Genomic DNA, 27,766 nt, shown 5'->3' with positions numbered 1-27,766 from the left:
GAGAGTCTGATTGGTCTGCAGTGAAAGACCCAGGAGGAAGCGGAGGAACAAGTCCAGGTGTCCATTTGGACTCTGTAAGGCCTTGTTCACAGCACTCTGGTGGAGAGATTGAAGTTTTAATTTGTTAAATAATTTAGATTTCTTGGAGGTTGTTTGTTGTTCCAGCAGGTTGAGTCCAGAGTTGATGAAGGTCCGATGGACATGAAGAGCAGCCAGAAACTCCTGAACACTCAGATGGATGAAGCAGAACACCTTGTCCTGGTACAGTCCGCTCTCCTCTTTAAAGATCTGTGTGAACACTCCTGAGTACACTGAGGCTGCTCTGATATCGATGCCACACTCTGTCAGGTCTGATTCATAGAAGATCAGGTTTCCTTTCTGCAGCTGAACAAAAGCCAGTTTTCCCAGAGACTCCATCATCTTCCTGCTCTCTGGACTCCAGTGTGGATCTGTCTCAGCTCCTCCATCATACTTGACCTTCTTCACTTTGGCCTGAACCACCAGGAAGTGGATGTACATCTCAGTCAGGGTGTTGGGCAGCTGTCCTCCCTCTCTGGTTTCCAGCACATCCTCCAGAACTGTAGCAGTGATCCAGCAGAAGACTGGGATGTGGCACATGATGTGGAGGCTTCGTGATGTCTTGATGTGGGAGATGATCCTGCTGGCCTGCTCCTCATCTCTGAATCTCTTCCTGAAGTACTCCTCCTTCTGTGGGTCAGTGAACCCTCTGACCTCTGTCACCATGCCAACACAATCAGGAGGGATCTGATTGGCTGCTGCAGGTCGTGTGGTTATCCAGAGGCGAGCAGAGGGAAGCAGTTTCCCCCTGATGAGGTTTATCAGCAGCACATCCACTGAGGTGGACTTTCTAGGGTCAGTTAGGATTGTAGTTTTGTGGAAGTCCAGAGGAAGTCGACACTCATCCAGACCATCAAAGATGAACACAACCTGGAAGTCTTCAAAGCTGCAGATTCCTGCTTCTTTGGTTTCAGTAAAGAAGCGATGAACAAGTCCCACCAAGCTGAACTTTTCCTCTTTCAGCACATTTAGCTCTCTGAAAGTGAATGGAAATATGAACTGGATGTCCTGGTTGGCTTTGTCTTCAGCCCAGTCCAGGCTGTATTTCTGTGTTAAGACTGTTTTCCCAATGCCAGCCACTCCCTTTGTCAGCACTGTTCTGATTGGTTCGTCTCTTCCAGGTGAGGCTTTAAAGATGTCTTCTTGTCTGATGGTTGTTTCTGGTCTGTCTGGTTTCCTGGATGCTGTTTCAATCTGTCTGACCTCATGTTCATCATTGACCTCTGCAGTCCCTCCCTCTGTGATGTAGAGCTCTGTGTAGATCTGATTCAGGAGGGTTGGGTTTCCTGCTTTAGCGATGCCCTCAAACACACACTGGAACTTCTTCTTCAGGGTGGATTTAAGGTTACGGTGACAAACTGGAGCTTGAAGCTCTGAATGAGAAGAAAAATAAACACTCAATTCCAAAAAGAACTCATCTTTAAAACATGTTGCTCCATCTTCCATCTCTGGAAAATGTTCATTTATCCAGCAGCTTAAATCTTTAGATAAATCCTCTTACTGCTCTGCAGACGGTCAGCCAGCTCCTCCTGTTTCATTCTCCTCAGGAAGTCCACTGTGATCTTCACAAATGCCTCTCTGCTGCTGCTCCTCTGACTCTCTAAGCATTCTGGGTAATCTGGACTCAGAACCTTCTGGATCTTCTTCAGCTCGTTCTTCACAAAAGTGATGATGTTGTCCTCCAGCAGCTGGAACAGAATATTTATGAATGAGCCAATCAGACTGAAATCATGGAGCCAAACATCAGATCCATGTTGGACACACTGACGATCCACTGGTCTACAAAGAGCAGCATGGAGATGACTGTGAACAGAACAGATGTAACAGTAGTTGTTGTACATGTACAGACCATAAATATGGAGTCCAGCTGTGTTTGATGCTGCTGGGCAGACTGACCACTGGGAACCTCTGAGCTCTGCTGGTCCACTCTGTGGAGGAACCATGAAGGATTAGATCAACACAGGATAAAGATCCAGGAGTTTCTGCTCAAATAACTTCATCTGAATCAAGTCTGTCAAGTTTTAAACTCTCAGATTGTGAACATATCAGTAATTTTCAGTCTGTTTTCATGGACGTCCTTTCAGTGGTGATGTCAGGGATGATTTTGAAGAAGCTCATCAAACTGAACCATCAGCAGATCACTGCTCCAAAACCAGAACATGATCCGAGTCTCCCTCCACCACCAGAACACCAGCTTTACTAACGTGGTAGATCAGTGTAGTACAGATCAATAACTGATGAGTCATTTGATCAAAATCACTGAGTGCTTCACGTCTGACCCTCTGATGCTTCTGTAGACATTTTGCATATTTAATGAATGTCTGACAGTTTTACATTCATTCTATGAACACAGTGGAAATGTTGTGTTATAGTCTCCATGTTGTTTCCAGCATCATAAATTCTTAAGTTCAGAAAATTAGATTCTTTCTTCACAGCTGAAAAACAACAACATTTATTCTCTATTGAAATCTGCATCGTCCACTCCAAAGGTCACAATCTGAAGGTAACATCTGGTTTTGTTCCCTGTGGTTAACTCTGAGCATCAGTATGGTGGGATTTATCCACTACATCCACACCACTGTGGTTCAGTGTTGTCCTGATGGAGTAACAGCAGCCAGTATGATCCAGGCTTTAGCTGCTGGGTCTCTGTGTGACCTCTCAGACTGTTTAACAGATCAGACACAAAGAGAATCAGAGCAGCTCTGTTCTTTAAAGACAAACATGAACCCACTCAGGTCACACTTTCCCCACAGATATGAGCATCACTGTCCTCAAACAGCAAATGACCAAGTCGAACATTTGGATCTTTTCTCTTTCATTGTTTTCTTTTTAATGAATCTTTGTAACAATCTGAGGATGTTTCAGGTCATATTTATCCAGGAAACACAAACATGTAAAGGAGTCATCACAGCTCTCTGACCTCGTTGCTCCAGGTTCACCACTGAAGACTGGAGGATTTAGAGGTTTAGACCAGTCACTCCTCACAGACGGACAGCTGGACCCTGCAGACTGTGACCTCTGACCTCTGCAGACACAAACATGATTGAAGCAGCTGTGATCACACAGACTGCAGATAATGCAGCTGTTTCCTGTCAGTAACATCCTCTTAGATTAGAGTTCAGCTTTTTACAGGAAAACTGGACAAAACTGAATTTTGTTACAAACTCATTTTCATTTCCTCTCAGCTCACAAACACAGTCAGACAATCAACCAGAGTCAACACTGATTATAATGTCAGTGCAGAATTATTTCTGTTACTCAGTGAGTTCAGCTCTCTGACCTCGTTGCTCCAGGTTCACCACTGAAGTCTGGAGGTTCAGGTCTGGACCGGTCACTCCTCACAGACGGACAGCTGGACCCTGCAGACTCTGCTCTGTCCTCCTCTTCCTCCATCATCATCTTCAGTCAGTCTGAGAGGTAAACCACAAACACTCAGTGAGTTCACATTAACAGGAGGAACGGAGTTACAGTCGCTGACCTCTGACCTGTCATGTGACCTAGAAACCAGTAGGATCTCAGTCATGAAGGTCATGTGATCTAAGGAGCTTGGAGAGAAAAGAGCCGTCTTTAAGTTTCTGGAAGACGTTTCATCAGAGAAGCTTCTTCAGCTCTAAAACCAAACGGTGGAGAGTCCCAGATATTTAAACCTGAGAGGGAAAGAAAGCATGTCGCTGACCCACCACTGATGTTATTTCAAGGAGGAAACTGAGAGCCTTTGCACCAGGAGCACAAACATCAGCTCCAGCAATGATCCACTGATGTGTTTTTATTCCATGTATGAATGTTGTTATTGACAGAGATGACGTTTGTGTGTCAGTGATGCAGTGACTGTTGTTGTTACCTGTACAGGCTGGTTAGACTCTATGAAACAGATCATACAGATCTCTGCATGTTAGAAGAGACTATTAAAGGTCATGAATGAGACAAAGGCAGGGAGGCGTCCTTTACAGCTAAACAGCAGAGTGAGAGAACAGCCAGCACCTCTACATTTATCACATTATACAGCACATGTATGATACTGACAGGGATGAGAAGAATTTAGTGATTCTGATCCCATCATTGATATTACTTATTGATTCTCAGTAGCTCTGCTCTGACAGTCACCACCATCACTGAGCAGCATATCAAAGACATTTGTGCACATTAACTGCATGTTGTGGCTCAAATGTTTGTGCATGTTGGAGGCATTTCCTCTTTGTTGTGATCAGTGTTGGTCATTACTCAAAACAGTCATTATTACACATATTACACAGAACACTTTAATTAAAAGTAATGGAGTACGTTACTTCATTACTCCTCATAACATTACTTTGATGTTAAAATGAACAAATGAGCATGTAACAACATAAAGCTGAGGTACAGCCCCACACACCAACACAGATCCTGATGAGGTCACGTGATGTTTCTCTGAGTGTTTATGAACACAAATCAAAGATGAAACAGCACAAAGACACTTCAAAGTGATTCTACTGTAGAAACATGAACAGGTAGAAACCTGCAGCCTGACTGCTCATCACTTTGTTACCTGTTCAAGTTCAGCAGCAGCAGCTCACTTTATCACGGTGCTGGTCTGGGGTCAGTGTTTACTCAGCTTTAACTCACTCTGGGTTCTTGGCTAGCTTAGCGTTAGCTTAGTGTTAGCTTAGTGTTAGCATGCTGTGTGCTAGCTCAGCGTCAGAGCTCTGCAGGTGTCTCGTGTGTAAATATTAATCACAGTGACAGTAAAGGAGGTAAAGGGCTGTGACGTCATCACGTACGCTGCGTCCTCTGTGGGCTCTGAGTGAACTCAAAGTACAAACTACAAGTACACAAACACGAACGTAGCTCAGAGTGGCGGACACACTCGGCCTCGTTGGTCCAGCTGTGAGTCCGTTACCGTGAACTATGGAGCGGCAGATTTGTGCTGAACTAAGCTGCACACAGCTGATGTTAGCCAGGAAACATTACACACTGACTTTAATGGAGAGACCGGAAATACAAACACACACAGTTTGTTGTGTGAAGAAATCAAACACGAGCTGAACAAACAGTAAAGTTCCTAAAGACAAACTGTTAAAGGAGGAAACAAAGCAAACTTACAGTTTCTTCACACACCAACAACAAGCTCCACTCCACACCTGGACACTAAACACGGACACACAGGTGAGCTGCTTCCTGGAAGGAGGCGGGGCTCCACCTGAAACTCAGCACAGGTGGGAGGGGCTCAGCTCTGTGTGTGCTGATGTGTTAACTTTAAAAATATGCCGTCTGACTGCTCAGACTGAGTCAGAGTAAAGTTCACATGCTGACGTGTGGAGACATGAAACCTTGTTGTAGCTGCAGGTGTGAACACACTGATCCCAGATCAGCTCTGCTGTATTTGTAACATGAACATTTCTGCTGCAAAGCTTCAAATGTTCAGCATGTTTCTCTGTTTCCAGTCTATAGATCCAGTCACACTTTCTACCTTCACCTGTGCAGTAAAGACTGAGAGCAGAGCTGAAAGCAAGCGTCCAATCAGTGAGCAGCATCAACACCTGAGCTTCATTCAGACTCTGTTATTGAAGATGTTGTTGGTACAAAGTTCATCTGCTGCTCACATGAATCCATGAAAGATTTATTTCACTGAATGTTTCTTCAAAGCTCATTTCAACCTGTTGAAGTCATGAATGAAAGTGCAGACTGAGAGTGGATCACATGATGTTTGAGGTGTGTCATGTGACATGTTCAGTATTGTCACACATGTCTAGATTGTCCCTGATATCATAACTGCTCAAACACTGATGATTATATTTGAAGAATTATTCCTGATGGCAGCAAAGTTTGAATGGAGCTCTCTGTCTGTGCTGATTTGTCGCCCTCTGGAGGTCAAAGCACAAACTGCATGATGTCACTGTAACCACCACAGAGACAGGAAGTGTTTTTATGACTGAAACACTGAAATGATGCTAACGGCTGTCGTTAGGCTCACTGACAGCAGTGCTGATGTGTTCATGTCAAACACTGGCTCAGGTCAGACTCCTTCATCCTTCTCCAGCGTGAGGCCGCCCTCAGACCCACAGGAGCTCTGACCTTTGACCTCCTGACCCTAACCATTTTAGTCTTGTTGCATCTTTAAATGCAAATCCATCCAAACTGTAGCCGAGCAAAAGAAGTTGGAAGCTGTTCTATGAATGATGTTGTTGAAGGAGCTTGGAAAGAAAAGCGTCTGGACTTCTTTAAGTTGCTTGAAGAGGGACATGGACGTCTTAACGCCCACTCACATCCTGGGACATTTGATCACAGGAAATCACATGATGGGGTGGGGCTAGATCTCACAATGGGTTCACCCAAGACCTTGGCTGATTGAGACCCACACCCGTTCTCACACCGTAGCTCGTGTGATTAGGTAGAGGATCAACAGGGGCTCCGTGTCCCTGAATTTAAACTGAATCTAAACACACCGTGCACAATGCCAAGTTAGATAATGGTTAAAAGAACAAGATAAGAATAAATAAAAAGATAAAATAAGGATAAGAAATAACTTAAAAAAATAAAATAAAAAGATAAATAACTGCAAATAAGTACAAATAAGTAACTGAAGACACGTGTGGTCTGCAGATGTCGATGTACATGGATGTACATGGAGTTTAATGTGCAAAATGAACTTAGTGTGCAAAGTGACCTGATGTGCAAACTGCAGTTTGAGGTCGGTCAGCTGTTCAGGAGTCTGATAGCAGTGGGGAAGATGGAGTTGTTGAGTCTGGATGTTCTACATTTCACACTTCTGAACCTTCGTCTCGAGGGCAGAGGTGTGTCTCTCCTCTGGACTCTGTGATGGTAGCTGCTCTGCAGAGAGGGCAGCGGGGTCCTGATGATCTTCTCCACAGTTGTTATCACTCTCTGCAGGCGTTTGCGGTTTGCAGTAGTGCTGCCGTACCATGCAGTGATGCAGCTGTCAGGCTGCTCTCCACAGTGCAGCTGTAGAACCTGCTGAGGATCTTGGCCAACATACCAAATTTCCTCAGCCTCCTCAGGAAATACAGCAGCTGCTGAGCCTTCTTGACCAGCTGTGTGAGTTTGAGTCCCTCACTGACTCAAACTCCTTCAGTGACACTTGCAGCCTTGCAGATTAGTTTGCTGATCCTGATGCATCTCTGGAGCTGATGCTGTCCCCCAGCAGACAACAACAACATAGATGCTCTCACTAGTCCACTTTACCCTCTAATCACATCTCTGACATCTGCAGGTTGCTCCATAGAGACTCTTGTGCAATGCCAGGTGTTTGTGTTTGTCTGTAGGTACACATTAGATATGACCATAGACGCACACACACAAGTGAACACAGCAGCACAGATGGTTTCCACCTGCTTCCCTCTTTCTTCACACGACTGTGAGGATGATGAAGAGGTTTCAGGACAAGGTGGTCAGCAAGCACAGGATAAAGCAGGGCCATGAAACTCTCTGGTGCAGCAGATGTTTAATCAGACTCAGCTTTAGGCTTCTTTTCCCACCTGGCAGCAAAGTAACAGCTTCACTAATGTGAACAGTCACAATGTTAAACGTTTCTATATCTTTATATATTTTTATCTGTTGATGCTGCAGAATAAAGTCTGTTAACAGAGTGCAGGATGTGTAGAGCAGGTCCAGCTCTGCCTTTACTGTGTCCACTTTCATCAGCCCCTGTGAAGTGACACAGAGTGCATGTGTGTCTGTCAGCTGTTGTTTGTTGTGAAGGATGGAACAAATGAACACACACTTTTAGAGAAATCTGAAAAAGCAACACGTGCTTGGGCTCCTTCTGTGCTCGTCTTCATTAATGCTGATCTTTCTTTCCTGTTTGTTCTTTGGCACAAGCTTCAGTCTTTTCTCCCAGGGCTCCTTCACACTTAGAAACACACCTACATTCATTTATACACAAACATCATGAAACAAAGGCTTTGTAAAAGAGGACATGAGATCCTCTCTGAACAGCACATTCATATCAAACACAGGACTGAACAGGATATACTGAGTCTGTGCTGTTTTCATTGTTACTTGCTGAGTATTTTTCCAGTGTTTGAAATGTGACTCAAGTCTGATTCTTCTACTGTGTGTGAACTCTAAGCAGCTGCATTAAACAGCTGCTTTTCAAACCAGGCTCAATCCTATGACTCTGTGAATGTAAACTTTTGTCACCTGCATGAATAACAATCCTTGATCTAGTCAGGACTGCAGTGCTCCTGTGATCCCAGCTTATAGATGGAGGCTAGCATGAGAGGCTCAGCAGCTAAAGCAGCACACCTGGGTCTCCCAGCCTATTAAAAGCAGCCCTTTGCTTCACCTGCTTCACTAAACATTATTATTATTATTTAAGCAGAGTGGTGTGATTCATGTAGGCATTGCTGTGTGACAGGAGGACTTTTCTTGAAACAGCTCGTGTGACGTGAGCTGACGTAAAAACAGTGATGTTAGCTTGATTCTCTTGGCTAAAACTATTTTAAAAAGAGGGTCAATCATGCAAATCTGCCAATAGAAGCCAAAGTTACAGCCCCTCAGAGTTTAAAGAGAAAAGGCCCGTTTCCAACACTCGGTTGTGCAAAGGGAAACAGGCCCACAGTGCCTGAGTGTGTGGGTAATTCTTCAAATAATATTCAAAAGCAAACATTTTTAAGCATGTAAATAAAATTCAATCATTTCTGCTCTTCAATACCTAAGAAATGAAAACTGGCAGATGGTCACAAAATGTGAAACGCCTGGCTATCTGTGCATTTAGTGCTGCAAGTTTTCACTGTTTACCTTCAGAAGCATAAATCTCTGCACAGATAATGTTCATATGTGGATTCCTGGTTTCTGCAGTTAATTGTGACCCAAAGCGTATTTTTAAAGTGGTTCCAGGCAATAAAGTCTAAAAATAAATACATCTACTTCCTTTTTCTGTGTTCCAGCCTCAGTGACTCTGACACAGTGCTGTAATATTTACACCTCTGATGTAAACAGAGTTTGTAGTTGCAGAGAAATACTCGACTCATTTTGGGCATTTACGAGCAGGAACCTCAGAAAGCCCCTCGCTGCTTCACTGGTTAAGAAGCAAAGCAAACATTAGTTCACAGTGATGTTAATTAAGGCCCAAAGTTTAGGAACGAACGTCAGCACTTCACTAATGAATGTAATGCTGATTCATGTGCTTGTTTTGTAATGTGCATGTTGTGCGTTGCTATTTCCCATATTCTTTGGCACTGATAGATGAAGAGTCTCAGGCAGGACCGAGGCTGCCAGCTGCTGACAGTGAGCAGGGAGAGAGCAGCAGAAGCTGGGCAAGAGCAGGGCACCTTCAGCCCCCTTCATCAGTCAGAAATCATTTGGGTGTCTGTGTGAAATGTCTGATTTTTAAAATCTTTTTGTAGACATATTTATTAAATGTTTAACAATTATATAGAAGAAAGACAATGTAAAGAACAAAACCTGACAAAACAAAAATGAGTTGAAGTTATGAACTGTTTCTGAGAGACAAATAACACCAGGATCCTTTTTGTGTAGCTGACAGCTGGTAACTGTGCAGGGGCGGGTCTAGCAAAGTGTTGCCAGGGGGGCAGGTAGGGCATTAACAGGGAGAGGGGGGCACAAAGAAATACTTTTCTTTCTTGTTCTCATTTAAAATGTCTCACTTTTAATAAATAATTATCTGAATCTTACAACAAACGTTTTCATCTGATGTAAAATGTATAGAAATCCATTATTGTACATAGTCATTTTTTAGGGTCCCATCATAATTTCTTCAGAAGTAAGTACTGCATATGATGCCAGTGTTTCCCACATTTTCTAGATTCTGCACCAGTACTGTGTGTAAAATGCATCAAAAAGTCCGTTTGATTCTTTCTCAGCTGTCTTTCTGTCTCCTTTCACTTTTTAAAGGTTGCCATGTTAGAAAACATATTTTGCCCTGCCGTGCTGTTTATTGATGTGGCAAATGAAAGGTTTATGAAAACATATCTAAATCTGTCATCAGTAATCAGCAATGATCATGTCTCACCTCTAGTCTCTGTCTTAATGTCAGGTTTCCACCGTGTGTTGCAGATGTTCAGGAGGTTAACTCGACCAACAGTCTACTTCCTGTTTAGAATACCAGGACAGGGAGGATGGTGCAGGTTTAAGTTTATTAGACTGATGCATGTATACCAACAAGACAGCGTCCATCACTGTGACAACAGCGTTTGTTTTCATTCAAAGGCTTCATGGTTTTTCCTTTAATACCTGGGGGGCCGGTCTCCAGTCAAAATGCCCGGGACCATTTTTTGTCCCAGTCCAGCCCTGGTGTCAGATCTGCATGCAGTGTCAATGAGACGATCAACAACAGATCAGACAAAACACTCAGGCGGACACTCCTCTGTAGAAGGAAACATGGAAAGTGTGAGGTAATCAGTGCACAACATCACTTTGTATTTCAGGCTGTTTTTATATAGAACTTCAGCACCAATGTAAAAGTTCTGGTTTTAGGAAGATGAAGAACATTTTCAGGAAGGATGCCGTCTGCAAGCAGAGCTGCTTGAACCTCAGCGCTGAGGTCCAGACTACTTCCTGTGAAGCCACGTGATGTAAATCTGCTGCTGTAACTTCACAGTTTACTGAAGCTAAATGCAACGTTACCATATAATCTGTTTTCAACAAAGGTTTCACTCCGTCCGGTGTTGATGGAATGATTCAGGCCGTACTCGTCAGGCTTCCCGTCGACCACACGCATTTCAGTCACAAACCCCGTGACTGACAACAAGGGAAACAGCAGAAGAAAAGATGTGAAAAATACTGGATGATGATGATGGAGGATTAACCGCGGTGGCTAAACTGTTTCCTGTCTTTGTGGGCGTACTCACAGGGAAGTTTCCAGGCACGTCAGTCTTGGTGGCTAAAGTCTCCATTTTCCAACATGTATCGCTACAGGTGCAAAGACACAACATTAATCATCAGTGTAAATATTTTAATGCTGTCCAAACGGTGTTTGCTTTGTCTGTCCTCTCGCGCTCACAGAGGAAACGAGGACGCCACCTTCAACCCATCTTCAGTTGGCTCAACCATGGCCGGACTTCCTGTTGGCTTTGTGACAGCAAACCACTTGAAATGAGAGCAAACTGCAGTCAAGCACCACTTACAGCAACCTGTGGACACGCAAATGGAAAGCACTGAGAATCATACAGAAGCATAAGAGCTGTTTATTGTAACACGTGTGTGTGTGTGTGTGTGTGTGTGTGTGTGTGTGTGTGTGTGTGTGTGTGTGTGTGTCTGTGTGTGTGTGTGCACATTAATAATACACTGATGTTTGTTAGTTTGATTTATGCTATATCTGAGAAAACAATTGCAGAATTTTACATCAAAGTTTCCAAAGCTGATGTTTTGTTGTTCACTCTGTTTTATATTCATATAGTTTGTTGTTTTTAAATCAGTGGACAAAATAAATATTATCACACAAAATCCAGGGTGAAACATAACCAAATAACCTAAATGGTGAAGTCATTATAGAAGTACATGTTGCAAAGGTCGGCCTCCTGTATAGACTGCTAAACTGTCTGGGGGGGCCCTGCCTGTCCTCGTTGGATAAGCTCCACCCCTTTTCCATAAGACGGAGACATTTGTATGAAAATAGATGGGCAGTAAAATAAAAAATAAAAAATATTATGGATGACTCTGTAAATCAAAGTCGGCCTGAGGCAGAAGCAGAAACCATGAGGAGCACAGCACCACTCCCAGAAGGGCACGAAGTGAAGCCATAGCTGCTGAAGAGTGAAGACGTGATGATGGAGGAGATCACAGATGAAGATCTGCTGCCTGCTGACTCTTTATATAGAAGAGTGAGACTATCTCCCCACCAGCAGCTGCACTTATACAAACCCCAGGTGCTGGGATGGCTTTGAACATGTGACATTTTCTGCAAACACATGGACAGTTTCATAACCACAAAGATTATTCCTGCAGCGGCAGAATCGTATCCACTGTGTGAGAGGTGAACGTCAGACAGTTCTTAGAAAATGTAGTTTCTCTTTAAGCTTTTAACATCTTTTACCCCCATTTGTCTAAAACTACTTGACAGCCCTTCATGTCAGAGGTTTATTACCTGTGCAGGATGGAGCACATGGTCTCAGTCAGGCTGGACACGATCACTCCTACAGGAAGTAAATGTGATTTTATTTCACCTGTGAAATGATGAAAAACAGCAGAATAGCTCACGCTAACAAACGGGTGTTGAAATGTTTCATTTTCTGCTGTTTCACAGGTCAAAAAGGGCGTCGAAGCAAACTGAAGCTGAGCTGCTGCTGCTGTTGTAGTGCAGCATCTGCTGTGTGCTTCATCAGAGAACCTTCTGTACACAGCAGACAGAGGCTGCTGCCACTGAAGTCCATCTGCTAGAGAGCTTTAAACACTGGTTATTGAAGTGGCTTTGATGATACTGATACACAGTCTTTGCTGCTGTCACAGGACAGGGATCCACCAGGGAGTAGTTGTCAGGATAAAGAGCCTTCGCTTCTCTAAATATAAACTGGATACTTGTAGGAAACTTTGGGAAGCAGCATTTTTCCTCATATCGTCTAAACTGAAGTTAGCTCAGGTGCTTCTTCCATACTTGCTCTGCAGAAAGCCAAAGAGTTTGGAGCTCTGCAAACATTTGCAGCACAGCTGGATGTTTGTAACTTTGGTCACCTCTGTATCATCCCTCAGATTCTTTCTGCACAGCTTTGAAACCACGACAGCACGAGTGATGCTGAGGAGACGTCCAGTTTAAACAGACCTTTATTCCTGGAACACAAACACATGAAGTGATGCTGCTAAAGAAGAACATTTAATCGCACTAATGAATCAAGCATCTGTTTGTCTGTCAGTCTGTCAACAGTTCCTCTGATCGACTTCAGACTTGGTGGGTATTTTGTTTTTGCAGCGGTCAAAGTCGATCAGCGTGTTGCTTTGTCTGCTGTAAATCTGCCTGTACAAAGGGAAACATGCATGTTTTAGATGCAAACTCACAACATGGCTGCATTTTTGTGATTATGTGTATTTTATATTGATTTATTCTATTATGTTTTGTATATGAATCTTTACAAGTGTGTCGATACAAAGGCTTGATTAAAACAAAGGTCTCAGCTGTGCTGTTAGGGATGCTCTCATATTTGTTTCAAATGTAATAAATCAAAGGATTTCAGGCTTTTCATCCTTTTTATTTGTTTGGTTCTAACAGCAGCTGGATAAAAACATGCAGGTGATGAATATAATTGTGTGATATTATGAGCATTGTGAATAAAGAAAGAGCAGAGATAGTAAAAAGGAAACAGGTGATGGACGTGAGATTTTCAGAACAAAAGCTCCTCAGTGAGACGATCACCTGGACACAAGGTCAGGCAGCTGGGACTCATCTAGAGAGCAAAATGGAAAAGTGATCTGTGCAGAACATCACTGTTGATTGCAGTTATTTACATCAGACTTCTTCTCTGAGATAAGAGCACCATTTGTGGGAAAGATGACAGTATTTCCAGGCTGGATGCTGTTTGCAGGGAGAACTGAATGAAAGTCTCCTGCACCTCAGCGCTGAGGTCCACACCTGTGAACACAGATGAGGTCAATCTGCTGCAGCACGTAGAGCTTTACTGATCAGCAGGTTCAAAGGATTCAGCAGAGCGTAGAGTCAGAGCTAAACCTGGGAGTCACTCACGCAGTCCGGCTGGCGCATCTCCATCTGAACACCTCCGGTGTCGCGGCGCGGGCGTCTCAGATGGCCAACAGCCCTTGGTGGCACCTCCTCTCTCCACGCTGGTCCTCGGGGATTCCATCATCAGGAACGTGCGGATGAGGGGGGCGCTCACGCTGTCGTTCCCGGGAGCCACTGTTGTTGACATAGTGGACAGAATTCCCAACATTCTGGCATCCCACCCACAGGTTAACCGGCTCATCATCCACATCGGCACCAATGACATCCCCAAACAGCAATCTGAGCTGCTGAAGTTGGACTTCCTCCAACTCTTCAGCCTCCTTGGTCAGTTGCAGGTGAGTGCTTTTATCTCTGGGCCCACCCCCACCTGTGGCAGAGGGATAGGCCGTTTCAGCCGGCTGCTCAGCCTTAACACCTGGCTTTCCTCCGCCTGTGTCTCCCACGGCGTGGGTTTTATTAACAACTTTGATGCCTTCTGGGAGAGGAGGCATCTTTTTGGGGCAGACGGGCTCCACCTCAACGCCTGGGGACGCCGTTTGCTGTCCGCCAATTTGGCATTTGGCGTACAGCACTCCCGCACATCGCCCTGTCACTACCCCAAACTGACATTACCTGCTGATCCGTCTGCTACTGACTGATGTCCCCTTGGTCCCAGCTCCTATATTTGTTCCACTTTTAACAGTAATACACAAAACTCTGGACTCGGACCTTTCTCTCCCACAGTCAACACAATACCCGTCATAATCACAAACAGAGAGCAACAGAATTATCATAAATCCAGTAACTCCAAAAACATTAATAACCTCCGGCCTCTTCAAAAATATCAACATCCATCCAACTCTATTGTCAAAAATCCACCAGTCTCAATCAGTATGGCACTTTTAAATGTCCGCTCTCTGTTGAACAAGTCTTTTATTATTAATGATTTAATTTTAGATAATAAACTTGACTGTTTATTTTTAACTGAAACATGGCTGGGTTCGGATGCACCAGTTGTTCTCACTGAGGCCTCCCCACCAAATTTTAATTTCTCTTTTTCTATTAGAAGTGGTGAGAGAGGTGGTGGGACTGCATCTTTAGCCAACAACACACTCACCACCAAACAAATTTTATTTGATCATTTTACCACTTTTGAATTCCATGCTATTGTTTTCAGCAGCCCTCCAGTTTTATCTGTCACAATTTATAGACCACCTAAAGACAGCGCTGCTTTTATCAAGGAATTCTCAGAATTTTTAACAAACATACACTCAAAATATAATATGATAATTTTAACCGGTGATTTTAACCTGCACATAGATCATCCTTCTGACCCTGCAACAAAAGAATTCTTAAACATTCTTCACTGTTTGGATTTTACCCAGCACGTCGCGCAGCCGACTCACAACAGAGGACACACTCTGGACCTGGTCATCACCCATGGGCTGTCCACCAGCGTGTCCTCTGTTGTTGACTTGGCTGTCTCTGACCACTACTATGTGTTTTTTAACATCACCGGTTTTATTCAGCGGGAGACCTCGGTGCGACCTGTGAGGAGGCGCTATCTAACCTCTGAAGTGGCTGCAAATTTTACCAGGGTTTTAGACGAATGCCCCCCTGTGATTCTACCTGCACCCTGCGATTTGATTTTTAATCATTTCAACAGCAAACTGAAGAAAAGCCTTGACTCCGTTGCTCCACTCACCACCAAAAAGATTAACGTAAAACATGCATCACCCTGGAGAAACGAAGAAGTCAAAAAACTCAAAAGAAATTGCAGGGCAGCAGAAAGGAGATGGAGGAAAAATAAAAATAATATCAACCATCAAATACTTTGCGAGCAACTTAAAATGTACAATAATACATTAAGGAAGTCAAGAAATTCATACGTCGCCAAAATAATCAGTAATAACAAAAATAATCCCAAGGTCCTCTTTTCCACCATAGATCATTTATTTAACCCTGATTTTAACAGCTCCCAAAGAAGCCCCACAGACTCGCTCTGTGAGCAGTTTGCAGACCACTTCAGGGGAAAGATCAGCGCCATCAGATCTGATATTTTATCTAATCGTGATATGATTGTAAACACATCTGAGGGCTCGATTGTACCTGAGGAGACACTGGACAGCTTTGTCCTGGTTAATGCTGAGAACCTGCAGAAAGTTTTCTCCACAGTGAGACCCACCACATGTCTTTTAGATCCAATCCCTTCTTCACTCTTTAAAACACTTTATGGATTTTTTGAGGCTGAGCTTTTATGCATGATGAATTGCTCTCTTCAGTTGGGTGTCTTCCCTGCTGCCTTTAAAACGGCGGTGGTGAGGCCCCTTCTGAAGAAGAGCAATTTGGATTGTAATGATTTTAATAACTACAGACCTGTATCCAACTTACCATTTTTAAGTAAAGTCTTAGAAAAACTTGTTTTTACTCAGATTACTGATTTTCTGAATGATAGACAGATCCTGGAGATATTCCAGTCTGGTTTTAGGGTGAACCACAGCACAGAGACGGCTCTCCTAAAGGTTTAAAGGTAATAACCTAAAGGTAATAACTATTGCATTTATTAAACTGATTTGCATTAGACTGCTGAGTTATAAGAAATACTGTTCACAGAAAGTCATCGCCTTATTTGTCTGATTAGAAGAGAACAGCCTAACTAAGCCTAACAGGGGACAGGTACTTCTGCCCAACCTGGCAGCCACAAAGTGAACTCATTTAGGTAAAGATAACCACATGCACCTAACCAGCCTGCGCCAGCCTGACATTTCTTCCTCCTAAGTAAAAACCAATGGATGGATTGAACTTAGAGTCTCAGCTCAGTTTTCTATTTTGACCACCTACACCCCAAGATACTCTTTTAAAAAGTGTTGTTTTCAGATCCCTTTGAAGTTCATAAAGGGCCTGTTCATTTTCATTCAGATGTTTTATTACATAAATGTTACTGTTTTCTTTTGATTTATGCTCCCACTACACTGCACCTCTACAAACAACAATGCCACGGACTGTCAGCTGCTTTTACATGCTGTGAACATGAGTAGGTTTGATCAGAGTTTCAATTATCAAAGAAAAGACAAACTGAGCAAAAAGAAGGAAAAAAAGACCAACTTCTTCCCAACTGACAAGAAAAATACTCGTCATGTTTTCATAATAAAGGATCAGGCTCCCCATTTATGACAGCTTGGACCAATAATGTATGTTACACTGATGCTACTGTAGAGACAGGGTCAACATCTCTATTTAAATATAATTAATATGCAAAACACAATAAAAGTTATACATGAATTATTCATTATTTTTACTATTGATAAAATTCATGTATACTAATCAAAGTTATACATGAGTAACGACATTATTAATAATGATTAATAATAATAATTCTAATGCCAACATGATGACTGTTCATAGCTCCTGCTTTGAAATACTGAACTTAAACATTGACCTGATGAAAGATCACAATTCACAGTGGCCCACTGTCAGAATCATTCTGAATATAAACTCATCGAGTTAATCTGAACCTTTCTCAAATGTGCTGTGAATAAATGCTGCTGCAAGCCACTGTGGGAAAGCTGTGTTATTATCATGGAAACATCTGTGACACATTCACAGAGGACGAGGACACAAAGGGACGACACGCAGAGGCTGTGTTCAAGTCAAAAATCCAAATCTTTAGTCCTAAACAGGCAGTGGTTACAAACAGGAAGACGAGCAGTCCATTAAACAGTCTACAGGGTCAAACATACAGAGAATTCAAACAGCTATTAAAAACAAATAACTGGACACTGAAAAACTTCAGTGATGTGTGAGGCACCAAAGGGAAGCAGCTGAGTATATTCAATGAATTATCTTCAAATACAAAGACAGAAACTCCTACAGGCAGCATGCAAACTGAGCAGGATACACAAAGATCAGAGATTACAAAAGAAATCAGAAAAGGATTTCAAACTTACTGAGAGCAAGGCCTCTGTTACAAATCTGTCTAATAGAAAAACATGCTGTACAGATACAATACGCTCAGTGTTCATGGTCATTTAAAAACTGGCTCTACCTGAACCACTTCAATATTTTATGAAGTCACTGAGTCGACCATTTCTACAGTTTGTTTCCTTCATTGCAGTTAGAGTGCGGCTGGTAAGGATGAAAACACACACAGAGCGTAAATTGTCTTTGTTAGTAACAAACGTCAGCAAAGAAAAGACAAAACACACAAACACTCTCATGATATTCATGAATCATTAGAAAGCATCCAAACATTCTGCTCGTGGACTTTTACAGTCTTATTTGCACTCGCTCATCTTCATCATCACCCTGATCAATACATGACAGGGGAGGCTTTGAGGTAGGCGGGGCTCTCTGCTGATGTCAGCATGAAAGGCAGGACCAGCGTCTGCCACATGTTGGTGAAACATCACAGTACACTGGCGTGGTTTCCTTTCCAGATGTTGGACGTTTGACACTTCAACGTTGAGGCCAACAAGAAGACACAGTTTTGGGTCGGGTTGCTGCAGGGTTTCTAACTGAGCAAAAGCAGAAGCACACAGACCAACAGGGATCAGATGCTGAGTGTTAGAGGAACATCTGTGCTGATCACTGAATGCTGCTGTGGTCTCTTGTTGAAGTTGGCTGGTGGGACAGTCTAATAGTGATATCCTGCCCATCGGAGGAACACTTTTAAAAACACATGCAATACTTTGTTTGTATTACAGTCACAGTTTATCTTATTTTTGTCCTTTAAAAGTGTTGCTGTACTATAAAGTCCTATAATTTGAGGCTAAAATGGCTCAGAGAGTCTCTCTCTCAGAGGATCTCCTTTGAAAGTGGAGACGGCTTTATCCGCTGATCCACGTCACTTTACCTGGATGTTTTCTTTGAAGCTGGATGAAGACTCCTCTCCCTCACTCCTGCTGCAGCTGTGTGGTCCAGTTGGCCTCTGAGGTCACAGTCAACATCTGTAGCAGAAGAGGGGAAATAAAAGTCCAGGTTACCAAAACTGGGAGCTTTTCCAAAATAGAGCGTAACTGGACTTTTTCAGCCTTACAGGCAGATAGTCGTCTGAAGCTGCAGCTTTTTCTTTTTAGCTTTTTCCAATCTCTGCTCTCGGCTTTCTTTGAGAACATGTCTGCTTTCTTGGCATGGGTCTGTCTGCTGTTGGTGAAGAGACTAAATCCACATACTCGCTACTAAGATCTCCTCAAGTAGTCTCAACCAGATTACAGTTTAAGAGTAAATGTCTCCTGAGAGTTTCACCTTGGGGAGATGCTGTCTTGCTAACATGCAATCATGAGCATTAATCTATGAGGTGAAAAAGTAATTTTAAAAGCTCCAGCCACAAGTTTTATTTCATCTGTGTTTTGGTCAGAGTCCCATCAGACCTCCAGAATGGTGTCAGAGTGTTTTCTATCCACGTGATGAGCACAGGCCTCAGGTCCAGACCTCCACGGGCACCATAGCCTCTTTGGAGCTAATAGGTGCAAGAAGGTTTTGTTGGGATAGGAACTGAAGAGGAAACTGACGAGGAAGGCAAGGATCTTCTTCAGCTCCTCCGAGCCGGGACCTCTTTGTGTAGGCCAGCATTGGCCAGGTAGCCCTCCAGCATCGCTGGATGGCCGACAGTGGAAAACCTAGAGGAGTAGGAGAGAAACAGCAGCTTGGAGCATGTCTTTATACTGTTTAGTTTTTAGAGCCACAGACTTTCTTTTAATGTCATTGTTCAGGATCTATGACTGATTATGTATTTATTGTATTCCTCCATGACTGTGTGACAGCAAGTGGAAAAAACCAGCTTCACCTTTGTTGATATGCTTGTAATTTTAATATTGATTAAATGGCCATGAAATAATAGAAAGCTCATATATGAAAATGTATTTTAAGAAGTAAAATGTTAATCTGAGTACAAAGGAGTACACTCACCTTCTGGTAGATGGAGGTGTAGCGAGCGCTGGTGAACGAAGAAAACAGCGCTGGTGTTTTCTTCGTTCTACCCAAAAAGGAAACTAGCGCAACTTGTAAGCGAACTTGACTTTCAAAATAAAAGCACAAAGCACCAAAACGTTGACTACAAAAAACAAACAGTAATGTACAGCTTAAACAATTTAAAATCATGACATGGATCTTGACAAGATAAAGAAATAATCCAAATTATATACAATGTCATCATGCCAACAGTTACAACATCGATGGAGGATCTTTGTAAGCGCTGAGGATCGTCCTGATGGACAGAACAGAAGGAGAGTGAGACAAGTGAAGATATACTAAACAACACTGTGACATGAACTGAGCCACACACAGTTTGATTCACAGGTGATTGACACATTATTTGACCACAAGTGTCTGTGAAGGTTCTCAGTCATCCAGGTCATCATAGTCAAAGGAGCCTATTTGCCGAATTTAAAGTCAGAAAAGAGGCACAGAAAAGAAGACCAGACACCAGCGAGGGAGGATAAGAAAGACAGACGCAACAACATTGTCATCCCCTATGTAGCCGGTGTATCAGAAAAACTCAGGAGAGTTTTCTCCAAGCATGACATCCCGGTGCATTTCAGACCCAGCAACACGCTCAGACACAAACTGGTTCACCCGAAAGACAAAACTCCAAAACACAGACTTAACAATGTGGTGTGTGCTGTACAGTGCAGCGAGGGATGACCAGACCTCTACATTGGAGAGACCAAACAGCCACTTCACAAGCGCATGGCACAACATAGAAGAGCCACCTCCACAGGACAAGACTCAGCAGTCCATCTGCATCTTAAGGATAAAGGACACTCTTTTGAGGATGCCAATGTTCACATTTTGGACAGAGAGGACAGATGGTTTGAAAGAGGAGTGAAGGAAGCATCTATGTCCACTGTGAGCGACCATCTTTGAACAGAGGCGGGGTTTACGACACCAACTCTCTGCCATCTATAATCCAGTTTTGAGATCCTTCCCAGACGCCTTAACGCCCACTCACATCCTGGGCCATCTGACCTCAGGAAATCACATGATAAGGTGGGGCCAGGTTTCACAATGAACACACCCGAAACTCTGGCTGATTGGGACCCACACCCAGTTTCACACCTTGGCTCAGGCGATTAGAGGATCATCAGGGGTCCTTTTGTCCCTCTGTGGGGGGTCACTCCCACTAGGTTTATATCTGGGACTCTCCACCATTTGACCTTAGAACTGAAGAAGCTTCTCGGATGAGAGGTGAAACGTCTTCAAGCAACTTAAAGAAGTCCAGACGCTTTTCTTTGCAAGCTCCTTTGACATTTGACCACGAGCAATCTTTTCTGGTTTGACGCCGTCTTTGTAGCCAGAAACCAGCTCTCTCCTCGGCTTCCTCCACTACACGCTTCCCCCACGCCAGTCTCCTCCGTCACTATAAAGGGGAGAGTCATGAGCTCCATCACCCTCACCTGTGCCGTCCAACGTCCCGCCACCAGCCTCCACTGCAGCAGGCCAGAGACCACACCCCTGCCACAATAAGTAAAAGTATATCCTTGCTGTACCCTTAATGCTAAATGTGCTAAATTAACCGCTGCCTTTGCCCCTTTGGGATTATTCTTATGTCACTGGGATGTTGACCTTTGACCTTCACATTAGAGAGATGGGCAGACATAATTAGTGTATGAATTTTAAAGTAACAGGTAATAAAGAGAGTGTAGCAAATGTAGTCAGGTTTATTACTCTGTATCACACATGAGTGCCCGAGGGAGGCGGGGCTGACTGGGGAGACACAGGAAACAGAGAGACAGGGCTGACTCGACATGAAACGATGAAACGTGGGACACGGGAACAGAAACTAAACACAGGCTGAAATGAACACTGAGGGAGGGAGAACTAAGATTACTGAGAGCCTGATAAATAAGAAGAACAAAAACCAAGAAAAACAAGAGTCAAAGAAAAGCAAAAACACAAAGCATTGGGCCAGGACCCACTGCTGTGACATTTATATGTGATAAAAACATTAAAAACTGCTCAGATGTTGAAATCTTTCTACGTATACTTTAGGTTCAGCTCTCCAGCCTGGCATTTGGTTAAGCATGATTCAAACATTTGATTTTGTTTAACTGGTTTTAATTATAGTTACTTTTTGTGAACATTTGTTGCAGCATTTAAAAATACATCATTTATTTTCAAACTTTTATTTGATTTAGAGCATCATATTTGACCAACGTAAATGTTTTAATTTCATATAAAATAACTGAAACAGTGAACTAAATATCTGAAATCTTTCCTTCCTTAAAAGTTATAATCCTACTTAAGTTATAGTGCAAACGCTTAAGCAACAAATATACTTGATGCTAATTAATTAATATTTCCCTTTGATGTTGCAACTATGCGGTCACTTCTGTCTTTAAACAAAATAATATTTTCCAGTTACAGAAATCATAAAGTCCAAACTAAAGTGCTACTGTTGCTATATGCATTTTATATAAATCATGGATGATGGTCCTGACATGAAGGAAGAGAAAGTTACAGGTTGCATCCTTTGACTTTGTCTCCGTGCCTTTGGGCGATTTTCAGAAGGACAGATGTTTCTGTTCAATTCTTAAATCAATTTTTTCAAACACAAACACTATTTTAAAGCTTCTAGAGAGTAAAATATTAATGATAATTATAATAACAATAATAAAAACAAAAGCTCTCAGATCCATCAAACCAAGCAGCAGAAAGAACAATAACTGAAGAGAAAACTTTAACCTTGTAGACTTCATTATGTTCCAGCTGCTCTACAGACGCTGTGACCTCCAACTTAAGCAGGTCGTAACGTATGTGCAGCTCAATAACTTCATAATCAGACCCTGTGGTATTTAGGCAGCAGAACAACTAAGAATAACAACTACAAATAATGTTTTTAGGTTTCTGTTGTACTGCAAGGTTCTGTACAGGAGAACCAAACCAAGAGCAAATATTACGTCTCATTTACACCTGAGCACGAAGAGCCATCAACATTTAGCAAATTGAATCATCTTTGTTTAGATGCAAGAAGAATCGTATAGAAATGAAAAAGTAGAAATAGAAATCCAGAGCAAAGATATCCTCTAATTCAGCGTAGCACATGTGCAGCTGCTGCGATTCACGTAAGCATTCGGCTCGTCGCTGTTGCAGATTTTTCTCTCGCTGTTCTGGCTCACAGCGCTGCAAACACAAAAATAAATATCCCCAAAGGTGTGAAAGGGAGCTAATTAGTAAGAGTATTGTTACTCTCCGCAGGAGTAGTCCAGCAGTAGAAATCAGTCCAATAACAAGGTGTGTAACATCTAGCAGGGTGACAGAAAAACCCAGGGTAACTTCTAAGGACCTCAACGTCTCTCTCACATTGTGTTTTTTAAACATGCTTCCATTTGTCACTTCAGTCTTTACTCTGAAATACAGGAAGAGAAATCATGGCTGAAACAATTTCTCATGAAACCAGGGGTGTGGTCCAACAGTCAGTTTGGTGAGGAAGGTTCCTAACTACATCGTTCCCTCGCTCACCTGGAGACCGCTGGAAGCACTGTGAGAATCATGTTCTTTGATTTCTCCAGTGCCTTCAACACCATTCTTCCCTCGGTTCTAAAGGACAAGCTGGAGAACTCTGGAGTGGACCATCACCTCACTACCTGGATCCTGGACTACCTCACCGACCGACCACAGTATGTGAGGACTCAGGGCTGTGTGTCGGACAGGGTCGTCTGCAGTACGGGGGCCCCACAGGGAACGGTTCTGGCTCCGTTCCTCTTCACCATCTACACTGCAGACTTCTCCCACAATTCCACCCAGTGCTTCCTGCAGAAGTTCTCTGATGACTCTGCAATAGTCGGCCTCATCACTGATGGGGACGACAAGGAGTACAGAGGTCTGACCCAAGACTTTGTGGACTGGTGCCAGCTGAACTACCTCCAGATCAACGCCAGTAAAACCAAGGAGCTGGTGGTAGACTTCCGCAGGCACAAGCATTCTCCACTGCAACCACTGAACATCCAAGGTATGGACATTGAGGCTGTGGACAGCTACAGGTACCTTGGTGTTCATCTGAACAATAGACTGGACTGGACTCATAACTCAGACGCCCTCTACAGGAAAGGGCAGAGCAGGCTGTACCTGCTGCGGAGACTCAGGTCGTTTGGGGTGGAGGGCCCACTGCTGAAGACCTTCTATGACTCTGTTGTGGCTTCTGCTATCTTCTATGGTGTGGTCTGCTGGGGCGGCAGCATCTCTGCTGGGGACAGGAAGAGACTGAACAGGGTGATCCGAAGGGCCAGCTCTGTTCTAGGATGCCCTCTGGACCCAGTGGAGGTGGTGAGTGACAGGAGAACGGCGGCTAAGCTGTCATCCCTGTTGGACAACATCTCCCACCCCATGCAGCAGACTGTGACAGCACTGAGTAGCTCCTTCAGTGGGAGACTGCGGCACCCACGGTGTGGGACGGAGAGATTTCGCAGGTCTTTCCTCCCCACTGCTGTCAGACTCCATAATAAAGACTTTAACTGATCAAGCACACACATCCATACATATGCAATAATACTAAGTGCAATAATCCTTTCTGTCATCGTTGTATTTTTACTCAGTTGTATATAGTATTTGTATTTGTATTCTATTTTTATCTTATTGTATATTTATTTTATTCTTCTGTATATAGTATTTTATTTTATTCTATTCTGTACAGTTGTGTACTGTATTTATTCTTATTGTATTCTAATTTTTGCCTCATAACTTTTGCACTGTCCACTTCCTGCTGTGACAAAACAAATTTCCCACGTGTGGGACTAATAAAGGTTATCTTATCTTAACTGAGAGAAGTGACCCAGAAGTATCTGTGTAGCAGCCACAATGAATCCAGATCATGAGCTTTATTAACTGATCAAAGTCTCTTCTTTCATCTTCTGTATCATTCAGTTTGCATTGGTAATGCCCATTATTGTAATGCTTTTTTAAGACCAGCAAAACTTTATTTCACTTTGGGTTAGCTGGGATAAGTGATGGATGGAGGGAATTTTACTTCAGCCACAGAAATCCTAAACAGGAAGGAGGAGCAGAGTTACAGTGGATCACTATCCAGCAGGGAAACAAGGTTTATTTCAATTTCTTGGCCATGAGTGAGATTTACTGAGTGGGCAAATTAGGGAGACGACACCATCAGATCCCGAGCCCTCCATGTGTTAATCAAGAGACGGCTGCTGTGCTACATCCATAAATAATGAATAAATTAGGAGCTAAAGCTGAAAGGACAGTTTATTTGTACCATCTTCACGTGAACACATTCAAGAACATCACAGATGAAGAAACATTAAAAACTTCCACACTACATAAAGCAAGAAAAATAGTTTTTCTTTCAGGTGGTTTCAGAAAAACAGAAACATCAAACATCTCCAAGACTCTCTTTGAAAGAACTAAAAACCTTTGTTCTCATGGTCCAATCATGAGTGAACTCCCCGATGAAGCCTTGTGTGCTAAAACATGTCAGAGTTTTAAAGGTTAAACATGAGTTTCCAAAACGTTTTGCTGGAGAACAATGAACTATTTGACTGAGTTTCAATCATTTACAGACGAGCAAAACCAGGACAGAGAAAAAAGGACAAAACTGACTCAGTAAAACAACAGAAAAGAAGATCCCATGTAGATCTGTATTATGTAGAAGTTCAGCCCAGCAACCAGTTCAGTTCAACACAAGTTTAAATGATTCTATCTGAACTCTGTGGAGCCTGATCTCAAGCTTTTTGAGTCCGACACAGAAACCAGAGGATCTTTCTGTGTCTTCAGATTCACTGTGATCCAGTGATGGGAGTGATTTCAGCCCTGAGTGATCACGCTGATGTTTGCACAGAGCAGACAATGAGGTGAATGTTTGGGCACATTGGTAACAGTGAAACAGTTTATTAGTAACGTGGGATCGTTTGTGTGCAGAGTATGAACTGAGATTCCTGAAGCTCTTGTCACACTGGTCACAGCTGTAGTTTCCTTCCATGTGTGCACGTTCATGAATGTTACGATTACCTGACTGTGAGAAGCTTCTCTCACAGTGTCTGCACTTGTGTGGTTTCTCTCCTGTGTGGACTCCTTTGTGTGTTTTAAGCTTCCATGCAGTGGTGAAGGATGACCCACACTGATCACAGAGGTGCTTTTTAACCCCACTGTGAATCAGTTCATGTCGTTTTAAATCACTTGGTGTGGGGAAGCTTCTCCCACATTCTTTGCAGTATTTCAGTTTGTCTCCAGTGTGTCTACGTTGATGTACTTTTAGGGTCTTTTGCCAACTGAAAGTTTTTCCACAGAGGTCACAATGAAAGTCTTTCCCACCACCACAGTGATGACAGGGTTGAGAACTGGATCCATCTGTGTCGCTCTGCTTCTAAACAAAGACACAAAGACAGTGTAAGTCAGTCCTTCAACATTTGTATCCTGAACGTCGCCTGAAATAAAGAGCATCTCTGCAGACGTCCAACTACATTTGACTGTTTCAGTTAACACACTCAGTTTACTGGGCTGCAATAACTACAATACTACCACCATAATACTACAGTAATACTAAAATCATAACTGAAAGGAAAATCTGAATAATCACTCAGAGCTGCTTTTCCATGCAGTAGAATTGCTAACATGCTAACACAGTTTAATGAGCAGAGTTGTTCCAAACAGTCAGGCTAAAATGACAAGATAACAATATAAATACATACCTCACAGTAGCTGCACTTGTAGAGTCTCTTTCTGGTGTGGATCTGTTGGTGTTGTCTCAGGTGATGTGGAGATTTAAAAGTCTTCTCACACAGGTCACATTGATAAGGTCTCTCCTCAGTGTGGGTAAACATGTGTCGTTGTAAGTCTGTGTGAGTTATAAACTCTTTGCCACACTGTTCACAGCAGTACACATCATGTCTGGTGTGAATGCGTAGGTGTGTATTTCGGCTCCCTCTCTGACTGAAAGTTTTTCCACAGATGTCACAGCTGTATGCCTTAATTCCAGAGTGGGTAACTAGATGACTCTGTAAGTGGCTACTGTGAGTAAAAGCTCTGCCACACTGATCACAGCTGTATGCCTTAATTCCAGAGTGGGTAACTAGATGACTCTGTAAGTGGCTACTGCGAGTAAAAGCTCTGCCACACTGATCACAGCTGTACGCTTTAACTCCACTGTGGATGAGTTGGTGTGTTTTTAGGGAACGCTTCAAGGAGAAAGACTTTCCACACAAGTCACAGCTGAACGGTCTCTCTCCAGTGTGGATGACCTGATGCTGTTTTAGTTTAGCCCTCACAGTAAAACCTTTCCCACACTCGTCACAGGTGTGTTTTTTCTCTCCCTTTCTTCTGTGAGGTTTGTCGGCCTCCTGAGAGCGCTGACTTCTGGCTCCATGTTGGTCCTGCAGTGACAGAGATACAAACAGAGGCAGTGAGTGAAATGCAGTCGTGGAACAAACTCAACCTTCAAACTCCATTAACACTAGTTTTAAACCTGAAGGTGGAGCGTGGCACCAAACACCTTAAAGGTCTCTTATCCCCACCTGCTGGTAGTTCTAACACATTACATCCAACCTGCTGTTAAAGATAATTCATGACTGTTCAAACACTAAAATCATGCACACGCACACACACACACACACACACACACACACACACACACACACACACACACACACACACACACACACACATTATTTTATAATTTAGATTATTTTGTTGTTTCCTATTACATATTTCTATAATTTGTATAGATTTATACAGAATTATTCAGTGATAATAAATCCTATGTTTGTTTATTCTAAAGGAACCCCGTTAGCTTCCACAACAGATGTTGCTCGTCTTCCGTCAAATACTCACATAAAATATTACACAATAAAGTGGATTCAAGATATCCACATAATTTCACTCTTACATCCACAGTGAGGTTTCACAATTGTTCAAATATAAGCAATCAATAATATTAATAATAATATCAATAACATTGAGGCACATTACACAAATTTCAAAAACAAATCATGTCTTACAATATTTACAACAACTAAAAGCTCTGTAAATCGGCTTTTAAGTGTTCATTGAAGTTTTGAATAATTCTCTAATTTTTTAAGGCAACTTATTCCACTTAAAAGTTGCTCTAAATGTAACAGTTTTACAAAACGTTACTTT

At 42.8% G+C, this 27,766-nt stretch overlaps 2 long non-coding RNA genes across 4 annotated transcripts; both read right to left on the bottom strand.

Moving 5' to 3' along the window:
- Positions 1–2,906: 2,906 nt before the first annotated feature.
- LOC112434379 (uncharacterized) lies at positions 2,907–5,246 on the bottom strand. Of its 2 annotated transcripts, none has more exons than XR_013100499.1 (3): positions 5,158–5,246; positions 3,359–3,488; positions 2,907–3,103 (listed from the first exon to the last, which is right to left on the bottom strand). It is a non-coding gene; the product is annotated as an uncharacterized LOC112434379 (long non-coding RNA). The 2 variants fall into 2 exon arrangements; XR_003024028.2 differs by lacking the exon at positions 5,158–5,246 and adding an exon at positions 3,564–3,623.
- An 11,223-nt stretch (positions 5,247–16,469) lies between these two features.
- Positions 16,470–20,080, bottom strand: LOC143420762 (uncharacterized). 2 transcript variants are annotated; one of them, XR_013100488.1, is made up of 4 exons: positions 19,592–20,079; positions 18,720–19,302; positions 18,537–18,630; positions 16,470–18,198 (listed from the first exon to the last, which is right to left on the bottom strand). It is a non-coding gene; the product is annotated as an uncharacterized LOC143420762 (long non-coding RNA). The 2 variants fall into 2 exon arrangements; XR_013100487.1 differs by having other exon boundaries at positions 18,537–19,302; positions 19,592–20,080.
- Positions 20,081–27,766: the final 7,686 nt, after the last annotated feature.

This window comes from Maylandia zebra, linkage group LG2 (genome assembly GCF_041146795.1).
Source record: "Maylandia zebra isolate NMK-2024a linkage group LG2, Mzebra_GT3a, whole genome shotgun sequence".
In the NCBI taxonomy this organism is placed as follows: domain Eukaryota; kingdom Metazoa; phylum Chordata; class Actinopteri; order Cichliformes; family Cichlidae; genus Maylandia; species Maylandia zebra.
This window is presented reverse-complemented; position numbering and strand designations above follow the sequence as displayed.